This window comes from Mustelus asterias, chromosome 16 (assembly GCF_964213995.1).
Source record: "Mustelus asterias chromosome 16, sMusAst1.hap1.1, whole genome shotgun sequence".
Taxonomy (NCBI): domain Eukaryota; kingdom Metazoa; phylum Chordata; class Chondrichthyes; order Carcharhiniformes; family Triakidae; genus Mustelus; species Mustelus asterias.
In genome coordinates, this window is record NC_135816.1 from 74,342,420 (window position 1) to 74,365,708 (window position 23,289).

General features: G+C 42.2%; 1 protein-coding gene and 1 non-coding gene across 2 annotated transcripts in view; both read left to right on the forward strand.

Moving 5' to 3' along the window:
- Positions 1-23,289, forward strand: part of LOC144505530 (serine/threonine-protein kinase 32A-like) — a 249,148-nt gene that overhangs the window by 21,814 nt on the left and 204,045 nt on the right. The window lies entirely within an intron of this gene.
- On the forward strand, positions 16,457-16,648 carry LOC144505699 (U2 spliceosomal RNA). Its single transcript, XR_013499845.1, has one exon. It is a non-coding gene; the product is annotated as a U2 spliceosomal RNA (small nuclear RNA).

Genomic DNA, 23,289 nt, shown 5'->3' on the forward strand with positions numbered 1-23,289 from the left:
GTTGCATGCATGTCAGCCCGCTTGCTTATGCTAAAGTCAACAAGACCAAATGAAAGTTCCCCAGAGTTTCCAGTTTTACATATATCACGACACAGGGTTTCAGACAGCTTCGGGTTCTGTGTCTGTGGTGTTGGTACAGAGAGAAGCAATTTAGGTTTGCTCCGATCAGAAATACTCCATGTCCAACTTCTTAAAGAATGAAGATATTTGATTAAGCCACCAGCCCTTTCCATGTGTGCTGTTGATGCTTGCTGCTTCAAAGAAACATGGATGATATGAATTGGAGCCATAAAGTTGGTTTTCTTTACTGCTGGGCAGGAATCCGTGGAAGTGGATCACCTACTCTTTATAAAATCCATCAGCGCACTGATTTGACAGGTTTTAATAAAGCCTTTCGATAGAACTGGACAGGTGGAGAAGGTCACAATCAGTCTGTAGAGTTAGTACCAGGCCAAGGTGGAAAACATGAGGCCATGAGCTAACGGCAGGTTGAGCAGTTCAGGTGAATGGAGTTCGATTGGAAGGTTGGGATTGGGGGAGGTGGGGGGTGGTGGAAGAGAGAGAGAGAAAAGCAAAATGAGAGATGGGTCAGAGGCCGTGTGGGGTAATGATAGGCAGAGAAGTTTAGGCTGCAAGAGATCGATCAGAAGGCTGGGCTGATAAGGGGCAGACCAGGAGGCAAGGCTGGAGGTAGACAGGGGATGTGGCTGCAATTCAACTACACTTCAAATAACTCATTTAAGCCACGTGGAGATGATAATATGGTTTGTAACAATGCAAGATGGTAACTGTCTAATCTCCCAATGTATTTATTTACTGAAAGTATGGGAATTTAGAGTACTGTCCGAGGTAGGTTCTTTACTCAGAGTGGTCGGGGTGTGGAATGGATTGCCTGCTGTGATAGTGGAGTCGGACACTTTAGGAACTTTCAAGCGGTTATTGGATAGGCACATGGAGCACACCAGAATGATAGGGAGTGGGATAGCTTGATCTTGGTTTCGGACAAAGCTCGGCACATCGAGGGCCGAAGGGCCTGTACTGTGCTGTACTGTTCTATGTTCTATGTAAAAGCTAGTGCTGAAATAACTTGCTTCAAGACTAGGCCGCCCTCTTGCAGTTGAACATGACTATGAGAATGAAGAAAGGTTGTGAAGACAAGTTGTTCGAAGAGGGAGGGCGAGAGACTCTCAGCTGGAGCTTATATCCACAGAGCAACTTAAGGGAGCAATTCTCTTATCCCAGCTTCAGTGAAGATCAATGCTTGAGACAACTTCTCTCACTAAAGAGGTCATGACTCAAATCTGCCCACCGCTGCAGCCAAAACTGCAGACTCAAAGCAGGGCAATGTGAGCACAGTGTAAATCTGTACTGGTGGTCGCTAGTGTTGGATAAGTGAAGATGTCTTTGCAATTTCATTGTCTTCTACCTCTTCCTCCACTGATCAGGGAGGCTCTAATCCTTGGGTATCTGACTGTGATGGGGTTTAGTTGTGGTGAGGAAAGAGGAGGATGTAAAAGGTGCAAGCTTACACCAAATGCCACAAGTAATTCAGCAGGGATTGGGAAATGAGGCAGAAATGGGATGAGAGGAGGAGACTTGGGTATTCATGTACACTCATCTTTGATCTCTTCAGCCCAACCAGTGGCTATATTAGTGATGTCCCTTCCCATTATGGCCTTTATTATCCGCTCCATGGAAGTTAAAACATCCAGGTAAGCTTGTCATCTTCCAGTTCTTACTACTGCACATTGTTGTGAACCACCATTCCCTGCAAGAAAGAGGGAAATGTGTCAGTGATATGTTTGGCTAATATCACTGTCATGCCAGTGTATTACTTTGTGTTAACTAAATCAACAAACTGTGGGATAAATTAAAAATGCAGTACCTTAAATGGATACTGCATCAAAGTAAACAGAATCTCAAAGGAAACTGAAAACATCAAACAAAATATGATTAAAGGGTTTGATAATGCACCCCAGTCTCTGCAGTGTCCAGCGGGCACGAAAGGCCTTGATGGTGCCGGCAGACTGTGGCCATGCCAGTGTGTATGAGCTAATTGGATGAGATTACCGTGAAGCTTGCGAATTGAGCATTGAGTCCTGATTAATGGAGATTGGTGATGAGGGAATAATGACTTGAACACAGTGAATGAAGCAAGTGGTGCAATTGGTAAGATGTGCCAGTTGAAGATGCATCCATTGACCTTGACAAGGGGTGTGAGACTGTTAAACTTCTTCCCTGTACTGCATCCATATTCTATTCATATCCTCCGTCATTACTATTTCCCACGACCTCCTGAGTATCTGTTTGGAAGGCTTCCTGCCCAACTCTGGATACAGGATGTCTCCCCTTCTTTCCACTTCTTCCACTAAGCACTCAGTTCATTATCTGAGAGCTTTGGCACTCTTCTCCCTTGCATCTTCAGCCATTGCTCAAAGAATTGCTCACAACCCACATTGCCTTTTGAAATAACTCCTACCACTTCCTGCAGCCAAAGTGCAGCTTCCTTTTCAGAGGTGCAGGATGCCTTATTGTAGCACCAGACACTTGCAATATCAGGACAGCTTTGGACATGTGCAGGTAAATGTTGGCTGCACTCAGCACTAATTTATAATAGTAAGCAGAATAAATTTAATATGCACAAATGAGTGAACTATCACAATCACCATATCCTTTTCTTTGGGTGGAAGAGATTATTCAGTTTAACACTTCGGGGGCAAAAAAACTATGTGCACAACAGGCGGGAAAATGGAAAACTTTCCCGCCCGTCTTTTCGGCATAGTTAGTTGAATGAATCTCCCCAATTGCCAGCCTTCTGATTGATTCTCAACCACCCCCTTGGCACTGCCCAAGGGGCAACCCTCCCTGCGCTGCTCGAGCAGCACAGCTGGCCGGGAGAATCTCACCCTTTGTGTTTTGTTTGCCAGCTGAACCATGAGGTACAGCTGGGTTGACTTTTTCTCTTTCTTCCAACATAAGAAGTTAAGGGTTTGGTAAAAGGTCTTGTGGCACAGTGGATAGCATCTCTACCTCTGGACCAGAAGCTCTAGGTTCAAGTTCGATGTCAGGTCTTGTTTGCCATGGAAGGAGCAGACATAATGCGGTTCAACGTGCTGATAATCAGCTCAGGAATCCTTCCACCACTTGCTCCACTATTCCCCAAAGGGAAATAAGTGTGTGTGTGTGAAGATACACTTTATATAAAAATAAAGGTTTGGTGGTGTCGAAAATCTTTATAAAATCAGATCCAGTTGGTCCATGATAGAAATAGTTACACCAAAAATCATAAGTAGCTTGTTCCAAAATTTGCAATTAGAACATAGAACATAGAAAAGCTACAGCACAAACAGGCCCTTCGGCCCACAAGTTGCGCCGAACATGCCCCTACCTACTAGGCTTACCTATAACCCTCTATCTTACTAACTTCCATGAACTTATCCAAAAGTCTCTTAAAAGACCCTATCGAATCCGCCTCCACCACCACTACCGGCAGCCGATTCCACGCACCCACCACCCTCTGAATGAAAAACTTACCCCTAACATCTCCTCTGTACCTACTCCCCAGCACCCTAAACCTGTGACCTCTTGTGGCAACCATTTCAGCCCTGGGTAAAAGCCTCTGAGGATCCACTCTATCAATACCTCTCAACATCTTATACACCTCTATCAGGTCACCTCTCATCCTTTGCTTCTCCAAGGAGAAAAGACCTAGCTCTCTCAACCTATCCTCATAAGGCATGCCACCTAATCCAGGCAACATCCTTGTAAATCTCCTCTGCACCCTTTCTATGGCTCCCACATCCTTTCTGTAATGAGGTGACCTGAACTGGGCACAGTACTCCAGGTGGGGTCTGACCAGGGTCCTATACAGCTGCAGCATTATCTCCCGATTTCTAAACTCAATTCCTCTATTGATGAAGGCCAGTATTCCATACGCCTTCTTAACCACAGCCTCTACCTGCGACGCTGCTTTGAGCGTCCTATGAACCCGGAAAGTTGAGAGAGAACTACTGAAATCCCTGTCCCCTTCCCTGCTGTCCATAATCAATAAGCTTTTGAAAGGAAGATGTATTTCTTAACTCCCGAGTTGTGTCGACAATCTGAATAACCAGCAAACATTTTGTGGGCTTAAATAAAAAGGATTGTTTATTCACATGCTCACCTCAAAAATCTAATGCAATGCCAGTCACTCGCACAGTCAAACACACTCTAGCAAAGTATAGTTGAAGAGAATAGTGCAGTTTTACAAGTTCTAAACAAAAAGGGATAGTTCATAATTCACATGCTTTTCCCATTCTGGAAAACCTGCGTGGCAGGCCTGATGGGTAGATTCACTTCACTCCTACAGTGCAGTTTAGGTAAGTTCAGCAGCCGGAGCCATGGGCTGATGAAATAGTTTTCAGGATTCTCCTTGAAGCAATGACTTTCTGTAGGTCACAATGTTGGCTACTCATAGTCTCATTACCCAGAGGTCAGTTTGCTATATTATTGGACCCAAAAAGGAACATGCTTGGAGACCTTGTGATGATTCAACCTCTGGGTCTTGAGGCATAGGTGTTACTACTACTGTTTTTTCTACTGATGCTGTGTCTCTCTAGATAATACTTAAGGATTAAATGGGGGGATCTATGTGGCTTCCCTATCGTGGCTGCTGTTGAGTTGAGACAATCACTCACTGCCTTTGTTACAGAAAGAACCATTTAATTTGGGAATCTGTTTTAGATGGTCTCAGGATTTGTCTTTGTCAGAGAAAGACCCATTTAATTTGGGAATCTGTTTTAGATGGTCTCAGGATATGGGATAATCTGGAATGCTTCCTTTTAATCTTGTGAGATAGTGTGACAGTTTTTGAATTCACAGATCAGGTAGGCAGCCCTCAGCAGCCATTTTTTCAGCACATGTTGCCCATTTTGAAAGAGCGTTCAGCTTGGCCTGCCATCTTTTGCAGCATATATTGTCCATTTTTAAAAGAAATTAGTTCCAAAAAATTCCACAAACAGAAATACATATTTCAAAAGTTATAAATATGACATGCCTTTACTGACCAAGGCGTAAATAAGAACTTCTGGTCCACCAAACCCTGATGCCCTTCAACATCTCAAGGAAGGCGCTTCAGAGTGTTTTGTGCAGATGCAGTGAAGCCTCACTGTGCATCATTTCCCTGCTGGTTAATTAGATTGTGGAAGTTGCTGCCACAAGGAATAGTTGAGTGAATAGCATTTAAAGAGAAGCTAGATAAATACATGAGGGACAAAAGGAATAGAAGGATATATTGATAGTTAGAAAAAGGGTGGTAGCAGCAGCACAAAGCTAGTAGGCTTTTAATGAGAACTGGGTGGCCCAGCAATCTGACCATGAAATTTCATCAGCAATTATTTCAACATTACTATTCTGAATCAATAGAAGAAAGTGGCACAATTCTCTATATTCTTTCCAAAAAATCAAATATTGCAGGCAAGTGGGAGATGGAGTAAGAATGACAAATATATCACAGGCCTACAGGCATTTCATTACTGAAATCTTTAGCTCTAATGTTATTTTGGAACTGGTACACCGTATTCATTTTAGTTTGAGAGTTCCAGCACTGGTTAAACGATAGAATGTACAAATTGACCGCTGTACCAATTTTCTCTCTCACGCGCGCTCCCTCTCTCTCGCGTATCTTCACATTTTTCTTGCTCTTTGGGGAATAGTGGAGGATGCGGTGGAAGGAGTTTTGAGCTGATTATCAGCCCTTTGAACCATCTGGAGAGATTTTGGTACAGAGCTCGGGTTGCTAACACTGCGCCACAAGCCCTTCGGTAGTACCAATTTAAAACTTATCAGGATGATTTGAGAGTTCCCAGCTTTTATATCACATCGTCAGTTAGTTTCCAGTTTTTCTGTATGAGCTCCTAAACCATTTACTGTCAGGATTTTGCACTGCTTAATCCATCAGTATTCATTATTTTCTTTTGATGACGCGATGAAAATTTTCACTGGTTAGCTTTAGCTTAGAAGGATTTCCTTAATATATTTTTAAAAATTTCTTCTTGGGACTGAGTGACACCATTTGCAAGGCAACTGCAATTCCATGTCTTAACAGTTTCAATCTTATTTATTTAATCTTGGCAAGGGAATCTCCTGCAATGGATTCTTCTACCCATTCTTACAAGATTACCTCTGACATTCCTCAAGGATTTATTTTCCACCATTTATTTCTCATGTGCAACCTACCTTTGTGCTGCAGGTTCCAATGTCAACTGATGCCACCAAACACTACCTCACCATAGCTGTCATGACCCCTCCACAGTATCTGATTTGTTACCCTGTTTCTCTGACCCTCCAATTGGTTGGGAATCTTTGGAAATTTCCTCCAATTCAATGTTGGGAAGAGCAATACCATTGTTTAGGATCCAAGTTTAAAAGTGCTTACCTTGGAGGTTTCAGCCTCATTGTTCCACAGGAGCAGGCTGAGGGTAAGGGAGCTTGTTTGTGCACTAATTTATTTATTTATTTTTCAGTTAAATTTGTGAAAAAAATCGGAGGTTTTTTTTCCAAAACAGGACGTAGGCCCAGCAGCAGCCTGGGAAGGTTTTGGAGGGTTTAAAAGTAGGCCGCACCTTTGAGCGGGCAGCGTCGTTAGCAGGCAGCAGAGTGAGCAGGGGGCAGAGTGAGAGCTGAAGGGCTTTGGCTCAAAACGGGCTTCGGCGAGAACAGGCAGAGGCAAGAGCAGGGTTTTTTTTCTTTTTCAGAAAGTTTATTCCTGTATTTCCCCAGAGTAAAAAAAAAATATGCCAGGCAAGATGTTGGAATGCTCCTCTTGCAGGATGTGGGAGATCAGGGAGACCTCCGGTATCCCTGACGACAGCACCTGCAAAAGATGCATTCAGCTGCAGCTGCTAGCAAAGCGTGTTAGGGAACTGGAGAAGGAGCTTGATGACCTCCATCTAATTCGGGAGAATGAGAAGTATATAGACAGTAGCTTTAGGGAGATAGTTACACCTAAGCAGCAGCGCACAAGAAATTGGGTTACTGTAAGGAGAGGAAATGGCAGTGTGAAAGGACAGGCAGAGCAGGGTTCCCCTGTGGACATACCCCTCCACAACAGGTATACTGAATTGGATACTGTTGTGGGAGATGCTTTACCTGGGACAAGCTGCGACAGCCGGAACTCTGATACTGAGTCTGGTTCTACAGCGCAAAAGGGTGGGATGAAGAAGAGGAGAGCAGTAGTGATAGGGGACTCGATGGTCAGAGGTACAGACCGGAGGTTCTGTGGTCGGGACAGAGACTCCCGCATGGTTTGTTGCCTCCCAGGTGCCAAGGTCAGCGATGTCTCTGATCGCGTGCACAGCGTTCTAAAGTGGGAAGGTGATCAGCCAGATGTCGTGGTACACGTCGGTACCAATGACGTGGGAAGGAAGAGTGAGGAGGTCCTAAAGAGTGAGTACAAAGAGCTTGGAAGGAAGTTAAAAAGCAGGACCCCGAGGGTAGTAATCTCAGGATTGCTACCTGAGCCACGTGCCAGTGAGGGCAGGAGTAGGATGCTTGGGCGGATAAACACGTGGCTGAGGAACTGGTGCAGGGGGCAGGGTTTCCAATTCTTGGATCATTGGGACCTCTTCTGGGGCAGGTGGGACCTGTACAAGAGAGACAGGTTACACGTAAACTACAAGGGGACCAATATACTTGCAGGGAGATTTGCTAGTGTTATTGGGGAGCATTTAAACTAGATTTGCAGGGGGGTGGGAACCAGAGTGCCAGAGCAGATAGTGGAGCAGGGGTAAAAAGACAGGTTAGTTCAAGCAAAATCACAAATGGAAGGGTAGAGAGTGGTGGAAATAATTTTTTGAGGTGTGTCTATTTCAATGCCAGGAGTATTGTGGGGAAGGCAGATGAGCTGAAGGCATGGATAGACACATGGAAATATGACATTATAGCCATTAGTGAAACTTGGCTACAGGAGGGGCAGGACTGGCAGCTCAATGTTCCAGGGTTCCAATGTTTCAGGCGGGATAGAGGCAGAGGGATAAAAGGTGGGGGGGTGGCATTGTTGGTCAGGGAAAATGTTACAGCGGTACTCAGGCAGGATAGATTAGGGAGCTTGTCTACAGAGGCCCTATGGGTGGAGCTGAGAAACAGGAAAGGTATGACCACATTAATGGGCTTGTATTATAGACCACCCAATAGTCAGCGAGAATTGGAGGAGCAAATCAGCGGAGAGATAGCTGACAACTGCAAGAAACACAAAGTTGTGATAGTAGGGGATTTTAATTTTCCACATATAGATTGGGACTCGCATACTGTTAAAGGTTTAGACGGGGTAGAGTTTGTAAAATGTGTTCAGGAGAATTTTCTACATCAGTATATAGAGGTGCCAACGAGAGAGGATGCGATATTGGATCTCCTATTGGGAAATGAGTTAGGGCAGGTGATGGATGTGAGTGTGAGGGAACACTTTGGATCCAGTGATCATAATGCCATTAGTTTCAACCTGATCGTGGATAAGGATAGATCTGGTCCTCGGGTTGAAGTTCTGAACTGGAAAAAGGCCAAATTTGATGAAATGAGAAGGGACCTGGGAAGTGTGGATTGGCACAGGCTGTTCTCTGGTAAGGATGTAAATGGAAAGTGGGAGGCCTTCAAAGGAGAAATTTTGAGAGTGCAGAGTTTGTATGTTCCTGTCAGGATTAAAGGCAAAGTAAATAGGAATAAGGAACCTTGGTTCTCGAGGGAGATTGTAACACTGATTAAGAGGAAGAGAGAGTTGTATGAAATGTACAGGCAGCAAGGAACAGATCAGATGCTCGAGGAGTATAAAAAGTGCAAGAAGCTACTTAAGAGGGAAATCAGGAGGGCTAAAAGAAGACATGAGGTTGCTTTGGCAGACAGAGTGAAGGAAAATCCAAAGAGCTTCTATAGGTATGTTAAGAGCAAAAGGATAGTGAGGGATAAAATTGGTCCTCTTGAAGACCAGAGTGGTAGACTGTGTATGGAACCAAAAGAGATGGGGGAGATACTAAATGGTTTTTTTGCATCCGTATTTACTGAGGAAACGGGCATGGAGTCTACGGAAATAGGGCAAACTGGTAGGGAGGCCATGGAACCTTTACAGATTAAAGGGGAGGAGGTGCTCGCTGTCTTGAGGCAAATCAGAGTGGATAAATCCCCAGGACCGGACAGGGTATTCCCACGGACCTTGAGGGAAGCTAGTGTTGAACTTGCAGGGGCCCTGGCAGACATATTTAAAATGTCGGTATTCACGGGGGAGGTGCCGGATAATTGGAGGGTGGCTCTTGTTGTTCCTTTGTTTAAAAAAGGTTACAAAAGAAATCCGGGAAATTATCAGCCAGTAAGTATGACGTCGGTGATGGGCAAGTTATTGGAAGGTGTGATAAGGGATAGGATCTACAAATATTTGGATAGACAGGGACTTATTAGGGAGAGTCAACATGGCTTTGTGCGTGGTAGGTCATGTTTGACCAATCTATTAGAGTTTTTCAAGGAGGTTACCAGGACAGTGGATGAAAGGAAGGCGGTGGATGTTGTCTACCTGGATTTCAGCAAGGCCATTGACAAGGTCCCTCATGGGAGGTTAGTTAGAAAGGTTCAGTCGCTAGGTATACATGGGGAGGTAGTAAATTGGATAAGACACTGGCTCAATGGAAGAAGCCAGAGAGTGGTTGTGGAGGATTGCTTCTCTGAGTGGAGGCCTGTGACTAGTGGTGTGCATGATGTGGAGATGCCGGCGTTGGACTGGGGTAAACACAGTAAGAAGTTTAACAACACCAGGTTAAAGTCCAACAGGTTTATTTGGTAGCAAAAGCCACACAAGCTTTCGAGGCTCTGAGCCCCTTCTTCAGGTGAGTGGGAATTCTGTTCACAAACAGAACTTATAAAGACACAGACTCAATTTACATGAATAATGGTTGGAATGCGAATACTTACAACTAATCCAGTCTTTAAGAAACAAAACAATGGGAGTGGAGAGAGCATCAAGACAGGCTAAAAAGATGTGTATTGTCTCCAGACAAGACAGCCAGTGAAACTCTGCAGGTCCACGCAACTGTGGGAGTTACAAATAGTGTGACATAAACCCAATATCCCGGTTGAGGCCGTCCTTGTGTGTGCGGAACTTGGCTATCAGTTTCTGCTCAGCGACTCTGCGCCGTCGTGTGTCGCGAAGGCCGCCTTGGAGAACGCTTACCCGAATATCAGAGGCCGAATGCCCGTGACCGCTGAAGTGCTCCCCAACAGGAAGAGAACAGTCTTGCCTGGTGATTGTCGAGCGGTGTTCATTCATCCGTTGTCGCAGCGTCTGCATAGTTTCCCCAATGTACCATGCCTCGGGACATCCTTTCTTGCAGCGTATCAGGTAGACAACGTTGGCCGAGTTGCAAGAGTATGTACCGTGTACCTGGTGGATGGTGTTCTCACGTGAGATGATGGCATCTGTGTCGATGGACCAACTAGAAAAATGGGCTGAAAAATGGCAAATGGAATTTAACGCAGACAAGTGTGAGATATTGCACTTTGGAAGGACAAACCAAAGAAGAACGTACAGGGTAAATGGTAGGACTCTGAAGAGTGCAGTTGAACAGAGGGATCTGGGAATACAGGTACAGAATTCCCTAAAAGTGACGTCACAGGTGGATAGGGTCGTAAAGAGTGCCTTTGGTACATTGGCCTTTATAAATCGGAGTATCGAGTATAAAAGTTGGAGTGTTATGGTAAGGTTATATAAGGCATTGGTGAGGCCGAATTTGGAGTATTGTGTACAGTTTTGGTCACCTAGTTACAAGAAGGATGTAAATAAGATTGAAAGAGTGCAGAGAAGGTTCACAAGGATGTTGCCGGGACTTGAGAAGCTGAGTTACAGAGAGAGATTGAATAGGTTGGGACTTTATTCCCTGGAGCGTAGAAGATTGAGGGGAGATTTGATAGAGATGTATAAGATTTTGATGGGTATAGATAGAGTGAATGCAAGCAGGCTTTTTCCGCTGAGGCTAGGGGAGAAAAAAACCAGAGGGCATGGGTTAAGGGTGAAAGGAGAAAAGTTTAAAGGGAATATTAGGGGGGGCTTCTTCACGCAGAGAGTGGTGGGAGTGTGGAATGAGCTGCCGGATAAAGTGGTAAATGCGGGGTCACTTTTAACATTTAAGAAAAACTTGGACGGGTTCATGGATGAGAGGGGTGTGGAGGGATATGGTCCAAGTGCAGGTCAGTGGGACTAGGCATAAAATGGTTCGGCACAGACAAGAAGGGCCAAAAGGCCTGTTTCTGAGCTGTAATGTTCTATGGTTCTATGGTAATACAAAAGTTAATCATTGCCTCTGACTCCATCTCTCTTCCTGGCTACTGTCTGAGGCTGAACCAGACCATCTGCAATCTTGGCAGCCTAAATGACCCCAAGATGAGTTTCCAACCTATGCTCTTTCCATCAACAAGACTTACTTCCATTTCCATGACGTTGTCCATCTCCATCCAGTCTCAGTTCACTTGCTGCTTAAACCTTCTTCCATGCCTTTTGTTATCTCTAGGCTCAACTATTCCAATGCTCTCCTGACCTGGTCTCCTACCTTGCACCATCTGTAAACTTGAGATCTTCCTAAATTTTACGACCGTACTTTAACTTGCATCAAATCCTGTTTATAATAACCTCTGCTCACTGACCTGTATTGGCTCTCAGTTCATCAATATCTTGATTTTAAAAAAAAATCTCATTCTTAAGTTCAAACCCATTAATCGCCTCACCTCTCTCTCTATTCTCTTTTTCAGCCCTCCAACCTTCCGCAATTCCCGATTCTGGAATTTTGCATAGCCCTGATTTCTATTGCTCCGTTATTGGCGGCCTGGCTTACAGTTCCTGAGCCCTAAACTCCACAATTCCATCCTTAAAGCTGCCCACACATTTCTCAGACACGCACAAGTGTTACCTATCCTTATTTCGCCTTGTGTAGCGTGGTGTCATATTTTGTTAACATTCCTGAGAAGATCCTTGGAAACATTGACTATGTTAAAGGCACTTTATAAATTCATTTGTTGATGTTGTTGCTGTGTAACTAGAGTCATTAGTAAGTAGGGCTTAGTGGGTTCACTTTCCTGAATGACATTCGTGAACTAGTGGGTTTTTATGGACATCCAGAAGCATTTTTCAATGATAATTTATCAAGTTGCTGCTCCGCAAATGATTTGATTAATTCAGTTGACTTTCACAACTTGCCATCGTGGAACTTGAACTCGGGACCTCTGGCTTCTTAGTCATTTACCATAGCCACTAGGCTACTGTACCTTCTTATTTGGCTTTTGCAATTACTTTTTTTACTTATTGCTTCATACCTTTGTGGTTTTGTGAACTCAACGAGTAGCTAAGCCAGACCGCCCAAAACAGCTCCCACTTCGACACCTGGAATGTGCTGAGCCAACTTCTCCACTACCTGTGGGTTAGGAGATGGGAACTAACCAGGGTTTCCACTCCTTATGCCTTTGGGAAATGCTTGTCCGGTGAGGACAGGGTTTGCTTCAATTCTGAGATCCGTGGGGTTGCCTGTATTGCTCCCATTTACTATCTAAGCTCATTCATGAAGAATAATCACCCGAAGGATGTATCAGAGAGTACCTGGCGCCCGCTGAATATTACTAGTAAAAAACTTTAATGAGCGAGGGAGTGGGAAGTAGAAAAAGTTTTTTAAAATAACGTACGTAACTCAAGAGCTCCCTTGTGTGAAGGCTGCCGTCAAACCTCTGACACTATCATTTAGGAATGCTGTAATGAGTCCGAAGGCGTCTGTGGTTTCTCTTGCAGTACTGCATGAGTATTATCGTATCTGAAAGGGCTTTAATTACACTATTCATCACTCTACCACTGAAATCAGCACAGTAGCAATTATTTGCGGAAAAAATAGCACCCTTTCTCTGAGGATTATTACAAGAGCTGTTTGTCAGCTGCGAACCTCTTAATCCACTCCCATTCATTTGAATGTTTTCAGCACTCTTAATTTGTTCTAAGATTAGAATTCTTCATATTACATTCTTCAGTTACAGTAGATCCATCATGATGGTACAGAAGCCCCTTGAAATGGTGTTCATTGTTTTTAAGTCACTTAATAACTGATGATACAAAAAAGCATTTGAAATAAAATATAAAGATTTGTTTGGATGGTAAAAACAAATTGTTAGGCCAAATTTGAGTATACATTAGCCCAATATGACTTGCTTTTTATCCTCTAGTCTCCAGCCAGTGACATTTATGATTATCTGTTAAACATGTCCACATTTTGCTTCACTTGCTTTTCTGCTTCTTGCATTTCAAGATGCATGAGGCAAAGTACGCATTTACATCTGTTCTCTGGAGCAGTTTGTCAGCCTTAAACCAGAGGCTGTAGAGGTGCCACTCCGCATCAAGAACCGTGGCTGACCAGTCCCACTCTTGCCGTCTACGTGGGGCACATTGGAAGGATGTACAGGTTGATAATCAACTTGTTTGGCCATGTTATGAATGCACCTTCTGTAGGCATCAAGTTGTAGGGTGGGATTTGAACCCAGAGCTTCAGGCTCAGAGGTAGGGATGTTACCCGCTGCATCAAAAGACCACCTCCGTTCCCATTTCTGCAAAAAGTTATTTCAGAACTCAATTGCTCTTGGGTAAATTAAGTTCTGCCTGACTTCCATGTTTATTCTTCACTTTTTGCTTCAGGCCCCTGGGATTATAGCCCTTCAATAATGTGAATATATTTATAATTTCACTTCATCTTTCAAGGTTAAAAAAAAAAGGTTTATTTGTAGCTGTGAGGAAACATATAATGGAGACTCTCGAGACAGACCAGGACCTTTTTTGTACATTAGATGGAGTGCAACATGTCCTTGGATGAAACAACAGCATGTGTATACATTTGTATACTTTGTGCCTTGATTGCAGAGAAACATCCCTAAGCACTTCCCAGAAGAAGATAGGAACAGTCACTGTTGGAATGGTGTCAGTTTAAGCGGGAGAGAGAAGTCAAGAGGACAAGGGGTTACAGTTCATAGAATGCAGATAGTCAATCAGTATGGTTCAACTGCTGTTACTCGAACTAAACTTGTCTACTTAACTAGGCATGAACCATACAGCCACAAACTATGCAGCAGAGAAAAGCAAGCTAAATAAACAACTTGGCTTCATGTGTAATGCCATCTTAAGTTAATAGCAGAAATGGTACACTTGATTAAGCCTCATATCAAATTTCTCTAGCTGCAGTCTCAGAGCCTAATTAAGTGCATTGTGTTGGCGTGTGTGAGAGAAAGTGAGATTTATTTTGCAGTTCGCACTAATTAGGCCAGGTAAGCATCCTGCGTGTTGCCAAAAAATCCAAGACCCAGGGGCATTGCAACAGAGCCCAGAGGATTTCTGGCACCACAAGATTTCTGTTCATTTGTTCTAATATCATGCATTGTTCTACAGCCGTTGACTCAGTACCATAGCACTTTTTTGTTGCTCTGTACACTAATATAACAATCCCTGCAAGGCTCACACTGATGGCAGTGCATTTGATGTAGTTGAAGTCTGCGTCGATTTTAACAAGGCGTTTGACAGGTCCCACGTGGCAGACTGATCAGAAAATTGAAAGCTCATGAGAAGCAATGAAAAGTGGTGAATTGGATCCAAAATTTGCTCAATGTCAGGAAGCAAAAGTTGGTTGATGAGTGTTAGTCTGACTGGAAAGCTGACTCCAGTAAGGTTCCTTAGGGCTCAGTACTGGTCCTCTTGCTGTTTTTGACTTGTAACATAGCATGATTCAGAAATTTTCAGATGAATTGAAAATGGTGAGGAATCGGGCTACATGAAAAAGAAAAATGGGCAGAAATTTGGCAAATGGAGATCAATCTGACACGACATGAGATAATGCATTTGAGGAGGACAAACCAGGCAGGGTAATATCAAATAAATGGTCAGATACTGAGTGTTGCAAGGAACATAAGGTTCTTGTAGAGCATGTCTACAGATGCCTTAAGGTCCTACGCCAGGTGATGAAGGATAATTTCCTTTATCAGCCAAGGCATAGACTATAAGAGAAGAAAGGTTATGCTAGAACTGTAAAAAGCATTAGTTAGGCTGTAGCTAGAGTACAGTTCTGGTCACCACATTGCAGGAAAGGTATGATCATAGGAAGGGTACAGAGGAGATTTGAGAATGTTGCCAGGAATGGAGAATTTTAGCTGAGGAAAGATTGGGTAGGTTGGAGTTGCTTTCTTTGAAAGAGAAGAGGTTGAAGGGACATTTAATTGAGGTGTATTTGGGACGGGGCTGGCTAAAGTGAAAAGGAAGAATCTTTCCATTAGCAGACAGAGAGCTGGGAAGTGGGATTACTTTAGATAGCTGGCACAGACACTGAACTGAAGGGCCTCCTCCTGTGCTGTAAATTTTCTCTGTTTTCATGTTTTCCTTGTAGTGGCTGACATTGTCCTTTAAATTCATACCATGTGAGTCTTTGGTGGTGCTTACATTTACAGAGTTCCTTGTGAGTGTACTGCAACTGTTTCCTGCTAACTATTTGCATGGGCAAATCAGGAATATGTCTATCAATATTTATAGAGAGTTCTTGTAGGTTAATCAACACTTGAAAAAAGCCCTTGAATGTGACTTAATATTTACAGGAGGATGTTGTGAGTGACTGAAATTTACTGTAGTGTTTTACTCCTGATAGCCCTTTGGTGAAAGAGGAATCCAAAGTCAGTCTTTACTTGGAATAGATTTATCCACTGAGTGAAACATTACAAGCATATATCTCCTGACTCCATTCAACTTTTGTGGCAGTACGTATCTCTTTACTGGCTCAAGTAACACCAATCAAATGTAACAAACCTCAATTGATATATTTATAAAGAGGACCTTAGAAGTGATTATTATTCACAGGGGGTCCCTTTCAATTTTACAGAGAAAAGGTCGTCAATATTTGGTGAGGTTGCATGATTATTTTAATATTTCCAAGGAATTTCTGGGACTAGGTTAGTTGGAAATGGGGTGTTCCATGCAGAAAGACTTGAACGATATAGAGAGTTTTATCTTGCCTAACCTCTTCTTGCAAAGTCTAATCACAGTAGCAATGGAAGGGTTTAGAAATAGATGACTGAGGCTGTCAGGTTTAATAACAGTGCCAACAATGGTTTCCTAGTTGACATCTTCACCAATAATGTTAGCTGTAAATCTGCTTTCTTTGAGCTTTCTATTGAATAGGCTATTTAATGCTTATTCTCTGGCAATTTTTACATAGGCTATTTGAAATATTAGTCTTCTCCCCTTCTCTAAAAGATTAATTCAAATAAGCTCTCAGCATTTTGAATATATTTAATGTTTTCTTAAGCGGGCATAAAAGGCAACTGTTTTCTTTATTATTTTATTGAGACGTTAATGTCGGATAACCAAAGTCTTGCTATGAGTTAGGAGACAGTCATTCTTTCTCTATGCAAATCGGGCAATACAATCAAATTGGGTAAATTAGCTTCTCGGCCTTTTGGCTAAGATCAAGTGTAGTATCGACATGCTGTACTTGGTTGAAGTCATTAGGTTACATTTTAGCTTCATTTGAAGCAATTTTTAAAAGCGGCATCTCGGCCTTTTGGCTAAGATTCAAATGAGATCAAGCCTTGGAGGAGGTGCAATGCCGACTCCAATCAGCTTGGATCATGTAGATCAAGCCCAAGACAGGAGGTGAGAGCCCTGTCTTGTCAGCTTGGATCGGGAATGTCTCACTCGATGAGACTCTGAATTGGACTGAATTGGAATTGTAAACAAAAAAAAAATTTGACAGAATTTGTTGTGAGATATTTCCACGTTAAAAAACTTCAAAATAAGGAGCAGGCATAGGCCACTTGGCCCTTCACCTGACTACTCCACCTTTCAATAAGATCATGGCATGATTCATGTTAAAGTTAATTACTATCTAATGTTATACTCTGCAACTGTTTCCTCCCCTGCTTTCATTCTAGAGCTTGATTAAAATGCCAGCACTCTGCATTCCTTCCAAGGAGGAGGTTACAATGTGTGGTAACCAGTTAGTCCTGGTCAGCATGACCCCCACCCCGCGCCTACTCCACTAGGAATGTAGGATCACAGTGAATTACCTTTTTGTCTGTGTTAACCTCAATTCCAGCTTCTGTCTTGAACCCATGTTCACAGTATCAAGTTGGGCAATGCTCTCAGATTCAGATCCATAGCACTGTCATCTTATCTTGAATGCTTGCTTCCTGAGAGTGCCTGCCTTGGCTCAATGGGTAGCATTGTCACCTCTGAATCACAAGGTCATGAGTTTAACCCTGTCTATTCCCTCAGAAGAATGTTAATGATCTGGTGGCACTATTTGGAGAAAAGCAGGGAAGTTGTCCTACCGGCCTGCGAGGTACTCCTTTTTGTGCAAAACCATTAAACCATAGATTGAACATTTATTGTATTGCTGATTTTGGGATCTTATGCACAAATTGGGTGCTATATTTATTACCAAACGAGTTTACATTTTAAAAGTAGCTAATTGGTTTGATATAACCTGACAAAAGTTTTTTTCTTCCTACGTAGCTATATATTTCCATTTGGAAAAGCACAATTGATTTTACATCAGTGGCCCTCTGAGGGAGTGAATTCTACATTCTTATCATCTTCCCTAGAACATATCACTTTCCATGTGATTGCCCCTGATTTTACTCTCAATGACAAAGGAATATGCTTGCTGTTTGTCTTGCTGACAGCTACGCACAGATTGATTTAGGATCATTTATTCTCATCCAAATCATTAATATAAATGATTTGGATGAGAATATAGGAGGCATGGTTAGTAAGTTTGCAGATGACACCAAGATTGGTGGCATAATGGACAGTGAAAAAGGTTATCTCGGATTGCAACGGGATTTTGATCGATTGGGCCAGTGGGCTGACGAATGGCAGATGGAGTTCAATTTAGATAAATGCGAGGTGATGCGTTTTAGTAGATTGATCCAGGGCAGGACTTAATCAGTTAATGGTAGGGCATTGGGTACAGTTACAGAACAAAGAGATGTAGGGATGCAGGTTCATAGCTCCTTGAAAGTGGAGTCACAGGTGGACAGAGTGGTGAAGAAGGCATTCAGCATGCTTGGCTTCATTGGTCAGAACATTGAATACAGGAGTTGGGACGTCTTGTTGAAGTTGTACAAGACATTGGTAAAGACACATTTGGAATACTGTGTACAGTCCTGGTCACCCTATTATAGAAAGGATATTATTAAATTAGAAAGAGTGCAGAAGACGCACTAGGATGCTACCAGGGCTTGATGGTTTGAATTATAAGGAGAGGCTGGATAGACTGGGACTTTTTTCTCTGGAACATAGAAGGCTGAGGGGTGACCTTATAGAGGTCTATAAAATAATGAGGGGCATTGATCAGCTAGATAGTCAATATCTTTTCCCAAAGGTAGGAGAATCTAAAACTAGAGGGCATAGGTTTAAGGTGAGAGGGGAGAGATAGAAAAGTGTCCAGAGGGGCAATTTTTTCACAGAGGGTGGTGAGTGTCTGGAACAAGCTGCCAGAGGTAGTAGTAGAGGCGGGTACAATTTTGTCTTTTAAAAAGCATTTAGACAGTTACATGGGTACGATGGGTATAGAGGGATATGGGCCAAATGCGGGCAATTGGGACTAGCTAAGGGTTTTTTTTTAAAAAAAGGGCAGCATGGACAAGTTGGGCCGAAGGGCCTGTTTCCATGCTGTAAACCTCTATGACTCTATATCCATGGCGATTTCCTCCTGATCCGGGGCATTTTCCAACATGGTGCCTTTGAGGGGGAGTCTGTGGCATCCACGTGAAGGGCAAATAACAGCAAGACCCCCTCAACGAATCCGACTGAAGAATCCTCAGTGAGGCACAAAGAGTTTTAACCAGAAAATATAAAGCGCAAAATTTAAATGATGCACAGAATGCAAAATATTTGGAAATACAGGTGAGATTTAGGAAGAGTGACAACTGAGACTGACAAAATATGTTTTTTTAAAAACTTTTAATTTGTTTAAATCTCCAACATTAATATTCTTCTGAGGGAATGAGACTTCGCACTTATAAAATTGTTCTGTCAGTGTGATGGATTGTTCAGCAGTGATTATCAGAGGTCCAAATGGGGCATGGGTGCCTCTGAGGTGGTAGGCTCAGGGGAGGATGGTTGAATTGAGGAACCGCCACCTTCTTAGGGGTGCTAGCCTTTTTCCTCCGGGTTGCTGACATCTTGCATAGTCTGATGAAGACAGGTGGGCTGGAAAGAGTGAAATGAGTGTACAGGACAGATATTTATTATGGTGCAGAGACCTTTGAACCCATTAGCTGCCGGCCCCCCAAGTGACTTTGAGGGGAACTTGCCCTGTGAGGTTCCAAGTACTGGTTCCGTCTACTGGAAAGATCAGTGGAATGAAACTGGAAAACTTCTTTGGTGTAACATTAAGCGGGTTTGATGTGCTTCTGCAGTTGTGTTGTAAACGTGCCCTCCAATTCCTGTTTATTCCATTTTGTGAAACTTCAAGTTTTGGAATTCTAAATCCGGCTGTGGATTTGATATATTGCAACATTAGATTGCTTTCTGTAAATGAATGCAGATGTGGTCTTGCCTCAGTTCTGTCAACATGCTGGTTATATTCAAAGCAGCTCTGATGTACTGGGATGCCTGAAAATTTCTTCTAGAAAACAGGATCTTATTTGAAATAGTTTGTTAGCGTTGTATCCAGAGGGGTGGAGGGGAAGCAGAAAATTTAATTGGATGCCTTTTGAACTTGTTCTGTGACCTGTCCAAGGTGCTGAAAAATATTTTCTAAAGTCCATGGATTAATCATCATTTTTATGATGACGTTCTAAGAATTGTATCTGGCATTTGATGACTCTGTTAACACTAAGTAGGTTTTTTGTGTGCGCCTGTATGTAAGAAACAGATTGTGCGTCTGTGTATTGGAGTTGAGAGAACCAATTAAAAAATCTTGGCAGATGCGAGTTTTGTGATCAGCCAAATTTTGGACATGTTAATTCACATTTGAAAGCACAATGTAAAGAAAGCCAAGTTCTCACCATCAGCATGAGGTTCACACAAAAACACTCTTTCCAAGCAGTCTTTATTTTCACACTTCTATCCCCAGTTCCAGTTCCAATCTGGTTAACTTATTCCTATTAGCACTTAATGAACAGCTAAAGCAATTTGTAATATTCAAATCACATCTCTCTTCCTCCTTTAGCCATGGCAATATTTTTAGGAAGTGCATTCCACCTACTCCCAACACACCGTCAGTAACAACGAGGCTGAAATTGCTCTTTAAAAGATTGATGAACAAATTGGAGAAGATGTGTCTTGTAAATGAGACTTCATATACCTAATGTCAAAGTTGCTGAAGTGTTATAAGCTGCAGGTACCGCGGTGTGGCTTTGCTGAGTTGTCATGGTGGATATTAAAGCCTGTTAATGTATTTTCCTCTTGCTGGGATTTAGTTCCATAGGTCTCAGCATCAGGTATAATTGAACAGTCAGTGGAGTGAGTGTCATGATGAGAAGGTGATGGAGGTGGTCAATAAATGCCGGCCCAGCCAGCAACATCCACACCCCATGAACAAATTTTAAAAATTCTACCCTGGAGACTGTCACGTTTATGGGCAAAATTGAACCTGTTTGTCTGACAGCTGCAGACTTTTACTTTCCCACACACACCATACACGTGCTTATCCATGTATGTAAATCAACAATAGTTTCGGGCTTTGACTTAAAGATTTAAAGTCGAAATAAGGTGCTCTACATTTCAAAACCTTCTCCCTGTTGCTCACTGATTCAGGTCACAGTCTTGTTTTAATTTATTGATGAATTTTATTTGAACTTGTTGAAAAATCACTGCCATATTGACATTGTAATTAAATTTCCGATCGCAATCTGAGACCACAACAGTAATTGCTGCATTTCAGATGTTGAATTGGTTGATGTACAAGATTCAGCAAAGTTTTTGACTGTCTACATCATAACCATGAATAATATGAGTCAACTTGCTGAATGAAGGGTATCATGAATTCAACTCTGGCGCAAGATTCTGGTGGTATGAATCCTTCAAAAAAAAAGTTGGTGTTCTTTGAGTAAAGAGCATTGAGCTATTGAAGAATTAAATGTCTGCTGGAATGCCTGCCATTAGATTCAAAAAATACTATGTTGATCAATTTTCTTCCGACTTGCTCTCTCACCTTTTACTAATTTGAGTCTTGGAACAAAAAGCTTTCATTCTTTGAACATTTCAGTTATTTGTGAGTCACTGGCCTAAGCAATCAGAGATGGGCTTTTTTAACAGTTGAAATGTATAACAGCACAGTTACAAGGCTGCTATAAATAGTACACTGCTGAAATCCAACTCCTCATCGTCCTCTTGTAAACTTTGTGCTCTTAAACGAAATAACTAGCATTTCTTCGGCACTATTTACTTTCTCTTCACCTAAAACAAATCACAGCCAGTGAATTATTTTTCAAGTATAGTCACTGTTTTACGGAACAGCTGCAATCATTTTCTTTACAGCGAGGTCCTACAAACCGCAAATGAGACAAATGACCAATTGTGGTACAATTAATTGAGGGATGAATGCAGGCCAGGACACTGAGCAAGTTCCCTTGCCTTTATCTGGGGTCTTTTGTTTTACCTGACCAAGTAGTATAGGGACTTTAGTGTTAAATCTTATCCAAAAGACAACTTTCTGTTAAACCAGTACTTCCCTCAGTACTACACTGAAACATTGATCTGGGAGGTGATGAGCTGAAGTCTGTACTGATGCTTAGACTCACAATGAGTCAGAGTCAATGGGTAAAAGTAAGGTATATTAGTCAAGGGAAATTGAGAACTTGTGGCTCGAATGTCAACACAGCACACCAGAGTCTTGATTACCTAGATTCATTTCAAATAATAAAATTTTGATATATTCAGTTATGTGGAGAAGCTGGTGGTGTTCTACTTAAAGCAGAGAAGGTGAAAGGGAGAACTTAATGGTATTTTAAAAATTGAGGGGTGTAATGGAGTAGATATCAAGGAACTACATCATAAGAACATAAGAAATAGGAGTAGGCCATTCAGCCCTCTGAGCCCACTCCGCTACCCAATTAGATCATGGCTGATCTACTTCAACATCACTTTTCTGAGCTATCCCCATATCCTTTGATGTTTTTAATAGGTAGAAATCTATCGATCTCAATCTTGAAAATACTCAACTATTGAGCCTTCACAGCCATCTGGGACAGAGAATTCTAAAGATTCACCACCCTCTGAGTGAAGAAATGTCTGCTCATCTCAATCTTAAGTGACCTGCCCTTATTCTGAGGCTGTATCTCCTGGTTCTAGAACACCCCCAGTAAGGGGAAATGTCCTTGTCGAGTACAGAAGCATGAGGCTCAGTAACCATAAGAAAATTAAAGGCTGCATTTTTAGAGTGCTTTTCACAACGACCGGATGTCTCAAAAGCAATTGATAGACAATTAAGTAGTTTTTGAAATGTAGTCACTGGTTGTTTATTGTTTAAATTAAGGGTAAGTGTTTACAGTCGGAGACACTTATTGCAATTACTTGTGCACATATAAAAAGGCATTTATTGACACTGCTAATGGGTAGTAAAATTACATCTGTAATGTTTACTTTGTGAATAAATCTAAAACTGAGTAAATATTGACTTCAGGTTGTAAGAGGTTTAACGTGGTGACAGAGAATGGTTTGCCTAAAGGTTAAGATTAGAAACCCAAGAATTTTTTTTAAAGGGAGAAGGTAACAATCTGAGGAGCTTTGTGAAGAATGGCTCAAAGCAAGTGTAAATTGTCAGGGTATGATGACGCACTAATGTCCTCGGAGCCTAAATGTCATGACCAGTGGAAGAGTAAAGTGGATATATGGACACGGATTATGTCCCGACAAAGAGGAAACAATGGCCTTGGCAATGTCACTTCCTAACAAAAGCCAAATATTTTCTGAGCTAGATGTCTATCAATTAGATACTGAGGAAGGTTTGGCTCTTCTATTAGGTTTCATGGGTGACGTTGATCTATTGGATACCTGTGAGGCATGATTAGTTTTTGATAGATTTTGAAAAATGGACAGTCACTCCATGGAGGAATATATAATGAACTTTAACAGACTGTATAAAAGATTGTAGAAATTTAATTTGGGAATTCCTTGCTCCATGATGGATAGGGCTATCACATTTAAAGGCCAATTGTTTAAAGTGGGTATTAGGTAGCATATGTTCCAGAAGATTCAAATGTCTATTGTGAGATGTGCAGGTAAAAGAATGGAAAGTAAGAGAGCGCAGTGTGAGCTCCAAG